Raw genomic sequence first — 5,999 nt, forward strand, 5'->3', positions numbered from 1 at the left:
TCTGGGTGATGCTTTAGTGGACTATATGGACTGTTGATTCACTGTGAGATAGACAAATGTCTGTCTGTGTATCTGTGTGTTTCCGGGTGTCCCTGTGTCTGTCCATCCGTGTCTGTCTGTCCGTGTCTCAGCGTCCGTGCCTGTATCTCAGTCTGTCTGTCCTTGTCAGTGTGTCCGTGCCTGTATCTCAGTCTGTCTGTCCATGTCAGTGTGTCCATGCTGGTCTCACAGTCCATCTGTCTGTCTGTGTCTGTCTCAGTCTCTCAGTCTGTCTGTGTGTGTGTCCCGCTGTCCATGTGTCTGTGTGTCCATGCGTCCGCGTCCGTGTGTCCATGTCCCGCTATCCGTGTCCGTGTGTCCGTGTCTGTGTGTACGTGTCCGTGTCCCGCTGTCTGTCTGTCCGTGTGTCCCTCTGACCACATCCGTGTGTCCATGTCTCGCTGTCTGTGTCCATGTAATGTGTCCGTGTAATGTGTCCGTGTGTCCCTCTGATGTGTATCCCTCTGTCCGTGTGTCTATGTGTCCGTGTGTCTGTATGCCCATGTCTGTATGTCTGTGTGTCCGTGTCCGTGTGTCTGTATGTCCATATGTCTGTGTCCATGTGTCCGTGTCTGTGTGCCCATGTGTCAGTATGTCCATGTGTCCGTATGTCCGTGTCCATATGTGTGTGTCAGTATATCCATGTGTCAGTATATCCATGTGTCCGTGTGTCCGTATGTCCGTGTGTCCATGTGTCCGTGTCCATATGTCTGTGTGTCCGTGTCCATATGTCCGTGTGTCCGTGTGTCCGTGTGTCCGTGTCAGTATGTCCGTGTGTCCGTGTGTCCGTGTGTCCGTGTGTCCGTGTGTCCGTGTGTCCGTGTCCCTCTCTGCGCTCCGTGCCCGCGGGCTGGCGGGAGCGCTGCCAGGCGCAGCTGCGCCAGTGCGGCGCGAGGGGGCGCTGTGGAACCGGCGGCCCGCGGGGGGTGCGGGGGGTACGGGGTACAGGGTGTGCGGGGTATGGGGTGTGCGGGGGTACGGGGTGTGCGGGTATGGGGTGTGCGGGGGTATGGGGTGTGCGGGGTATGGGGTGTGCGGGGTACGGGGTGTGCGGGGGTATGGGGTGTGCGGGGTATGGGGTGTGCGGGGTACGGGGTGTGCGGGTATGGGGTGTGCGGGGGTATGGGGTGTGCGGGGTACGGGGTGTGCGGGGGTATGGGGTGTGCGGGGTACGGGGTGTGCGGGGTACGGGGTGTGCGGGTATGGGGTGTGCGGGGGTATGGGGTGTGCGGGGTATGGGGTGTGCGGGGTACGGGGTGTGCGGGGTATGGGGTGTGCGGGGGTATGGGGTGTGCGGGGTATGGGGTGTGCGGGGTACGGGGTGTGCGGGTATGGGGTGTGCGGGGTATGGGGTGTGCGGGGTACGGGGTGTGCGGGGTATGGGGTGTGCGGGGTATGGGGTGTGCGGGGTATGGGGTGTGTGGGGTACAGGGTGTGCGGGGTGTGCGGGGTACAGGGTGTGCAGGTGCAGGGGATCGGGGTGTGCGGGGTGCAGGGGATGGAGGTGTGCGGGGTGCAGGGGATGGAGGTGTGCAGGGTCCGGGGTGTGCGGGGTGCGAGGTGTGGTTTGTGTGCGGTGCCCCACACGCGCCCTTGCTGAGCTGCTCCTTGTTGTCCCGGAGAGGACGCCGTGTTGGGAGCACACCGCCAGCTCCAGGGGCTCTCTGTGGTGTCTCTGAAACGCTCCTGCACTGGGACAGGGGATCCTACACTGGATCCTCCCCGCTGCTGGCAGGTGTGCCAAGGCACAGGCAGAGGCAGTGCTGGCTCCTGGCCGTGCTCATGCTGGGCTCAGCCGGGTGCCCAAGTGACACCAGTGGCTCTGCTGCTCTCCTCTTTCCCAGTGTTGTCTCCAGGCACCAGTGCCATCACCCCACACCTGCTGGTCACCCAGCCAAGGCTCCTGCCTCCTCCCATGCACATCCAGCACTCTGTGTCCCTTCCTCCCATATCATTTCTTCTCTTCTGTGTATTTATCCGCTTAAATTGCTCCCACACGTTGTTTTCCATTTAGGTTTCTGTCATCTTCGTCCTGTGTTTATACCCTGTCATCACAGCTGGCTGTCGCCCATGCCTCCTGACTGGCCATTCATCCTCTTGTTCACATTTGGGCTCCTTTGTGCCAGTCAAACTCCTTGGCATGTTGTTTGTTGACGCCCCTTGGACAGGGCCCTGCCATCAAGCAAGGGTCTGTCTGTCAAGCTGACAAAAATCATCTCTTGTTTCACTGCCCAGCTCCATGGCTACCTGCCATCCCTGGCTCTGGCTGGCCCGTCCTGCAGCATGGCAGGCTCTGTGCTCAGAGATGGACGTGGACAGCCTGGTCACAAACACAGCAGCCCGTGACTGGAGCAGTTGCTCTGTCCACCCCCTGTGAGTTTGCAGGTCCCAAGTTGGGCAACTCCCTGGGGGCTCCCCTGGCAGGGGAGACCCTCCTGGAGCTGCTCTGTGTCAGGAACCAGAGATGCATTGGACTTTTTCAGTCTTCAGCTTCTGTTTATTGTTATCAAAACTTCAGCACTGTCTGCACCAGACTCTGCGTGCAGGAAAAAACAGCACAAAAATGGCCAACAATCTTGTGTTACAAGGCCTTTTAAGTCTAATCAAAAACTAAGCTACCCAATTAAGAAGTGACACCTAAATTATTTTCCTTTCTAACCCAATAACTGACCCCTAAAGACCTGCAATGTGCATTTTTCTGCCCAATTACAAGATACCACCTAAACCCAAGAAGAAGAAGAAGAAGAAGAAAGAAGGAGGGAACTCAAGACAACACCCTGTACCCTCCATCTTGAACCCATCTATAACATACTAAAAATCCTAAAACCTAAATTTCTCACCCGTGTGACACACTACACTACTCTCTACAACCTCCACAATCTATTTCATACTTTTGTGGTTTCTGGTTTGCCTTGAGGCTTTGGACGTTTTCTCCATGAATGAGGGTCAGAGTCAGTGCTCCCCTGGGGGTCAGGACACCCCAGAGCAGAGAGAGAAATATTCCCGGTGCCCTGGGTTTCCACAACCCCCGAAGTGGCAGGTCCTGCCCACGCTCTCACATGACACACACGAAGCTGTTCTCTCTGCACAGCTGTGCACATCAGCACTGCCTCTGCCCCGGCCAACAAACACTGCTGTGACAAGCACGAGGCGAGCTGACAAATCAGTAGATTAGCAGGGTTTATCCTTTTGTTAAACACAAGCCTGTTTGTACATAAAGGAAGAAAAAACTGAAAGAATGAGAAACAGCTCTTGCATGGGAGTTTAGTTCTGCAGGAGTGTTCCTGGGGCTATTTTTTGCTCTGCTATGATGATGGCTGAAAACATATTTATAAAGCTGAAAGAAAAGCCATTGTCTGAATAATGCTTTGCATTCCCAGAAGCTTCCTGATGTGCTTTGTAGTTGCCATGAGATCTACAGAGCCCTCTGAGTCCTTTGCTTGTCCCTCAAAAAAAGTATGGAAAGCTGGAGGGAAGTTGAAATGGGATAACTGCTAGGTTTATAAAAGGAATTTTATTTATTTCTTTGAGAACAAGTAATGTACTATTTCTCATTTAGTCAAACCAGAAGTGACATGAAATATAAATATCTCCTCTACTAGAAGATAAAAAAAGGACAAGACTCTTTATTTTAGAACAGTAACAAAGTAGCTGATTAAGGGAGATGGAGCTGTGTCCTATCTCAATGTATCCGAAGGATAATTCTTGCTAGTTTGCCTATCTGCAAAGGAGGATTTTTAAAAAGGAGGATTAAAATGCTGATTTAAAACCACACCATGCACACACGGAGCTCATCCCCTCTAGGCATGGTGCCTGCTCCTCCTTTGAGGTCCTGGGGGAATGGATAGAAGTGGGATTCATTCCAGTGGCCTACAAGATTCTCTTTCAAAGCCTGTAGGAAAAGGGTAATTTGTGCTGAGAGTTAACAGCCCCTTTGCTTAAGTCTGTGACTGACATCAGAACGTTCTGCAGAAAACCCCAATTTCTCAGGTTGAAATGCTGCTCCCATGTGCCACTGTTGATCTGTGTTAGCATCACACTCAGCACAAGAGGACTCAGGGTTTGACCCTTTTCAATCACATGATAAATTTGGCCTAATCCACCTCATACATTTGTTCTGTGAAAAATACAACCTCTTTATTTTTTTTTTTTTTAACCTGGGACAAAACAACTCCACGAATTAGGGCAGAGTGGGGATTGACAGAAGAGCACAGCCCTGCAGTAAAGGCCTTGGGATTCTCGTGGAAAACAAGCTGGACCTGTGTCAGCAGTGCTCCCCTGCAGCAGCAACACCCACCAGTCATGGGACTGCATTAGCAAGTGGTCAGCAAGTGCAGGGATGTGGTCACTCCCTTCTGCCTGCCTCTGGTGAGGCTGCATCTGCAACACCCTGTGCAGTTTTCAAACACACACAGCCCATTGTAAGAGAGATGCTGACACGCTGGAGAGGCTCCAGCACAGCCCCAGCACCAGCAGGAGCATGTGCTGGGTGAGAGGAGATGGGAATTTGGTTGGTTTGGCCTGCAGGAGGGAAGGCTGGGGGGTCTGATTGCAGAGATGCTGCTGCAAGAAGGGGATAAGAATTCTAAAGCATCCAAGCTTTTCCTGCAAGTGCGCAGTGAAAGGACAAGAGGCAATGGTCTCACGTTGCCAGCCATCAAAATCCTTTCTCAACAAAGGGAGCAGCCCATTTACCAGGAGAGTGCTGCAGCCTTGGGAGAGGCTGTCCAAGGAGGTTGTAGAATCTGCATCCTTGGGATTTCCAGGATACATGTGGACAAGACCCTGGCGTGACTTTAGCCAGCTTTGAAGTTAGCCCTGCATGGAGTAGAGGATGGGATTTCAATGCACGTTTTTCACTGACTCAGCTGAACTCACTAATCTAGCAGGAAGGAAGTTGCATTCTGCAGCTTGAGGATGGATAATTCACTGGAAAGGTCAAGAAGCACAGACCTGGTACCTAGAGAAATTTCAAAATCTGAGAATAAAATTCCTAATTAAATTCTAGTCCAATTGAAAACTTGTGTTTATTGTGTGTATTTTTTGTATGCATGCTTTATACACCTGGGATTTTCTTATGATTACATTATGAGGATATGTCACCATTTGTTTTAAACTTTCTTGATCATCTTAATCTTTGTTCCTCAGACAGTTTCCTTTCTGGGTCACTGGAATATAAGAACCCTGAAATCTTTTCTTTCTACAGTCATGCCACAAACTAAACCTTCCCCACTAGTCAGAGAAATTCAGTTGATCTTCAGAAACTCTTCCTTCTGCATTCATTCTGCCTACAGGAGACTGTCTGATGAAATCCTCTGGATATTTCCTTCCTTTCAGCTCTTTCCTGAGTACCCAAACCTGGCTAGATATTTGAAGCAGAGATTGCTGTGATTTTTTGATACCTGTCCCAGATAGTCCCTACATCCTTCACAGAGTTTTTGGGCAGCTCCAGGTCCAGGTGAAGCTTGCAGGGGATCAGGAATAGTGACCCTACTTTCTCCCACTCATCCACTGCTGCTGGCAGAGGAGTAGAGTAGCCTGGAAATATAAGAAAAAGGACTGGAGAGAATAATCTGTGGGGGCTCAGAAGAATATAGGAGATGGAAGAGTCACTAGTAAAATCTTTGTTGGAAAATGGAGTGAGGAGAAGTTGGTCACAGTGAGCAGGGCTCAGAGGCAAGCAGTGGATGTGTGATGCCCACTGACAGAGACAGTTTGCTGCCAACCTGCTGTTTGTAAACGTGTATCAGCAAGAGCAGATTTTAACAATTAAAGCTGTCAAGGGAAAACTAAGGCTGAGTTTTTCCAAGAATTTATGGGATTGGATCCTCATCTTCAATAGTCTTCAGGATGAACATAGTTCTTGCCTAATTCTTCGAGACTTTCCTGTATGAGTCATTGTTCATGGCAGAATAGCAGCTTTATACACAGATGGTTGTAGAACAGAGGCACCATTGAGA

This window comes from Vidua macroura, chromosome 19, assembly GCF_024509145.1.
Source record: "Vidua macroura isolate BioBank_ID:100142 chromosome 19, ASM2450914v1, whole genome shotgun sequence".
In the NCBI taxonomy this organism is placed as follows: Eukaryota; Metazoa; Chordata; class Aves; order Passeriformes; family Viduidae; genus Vidua; species Vidua macroura.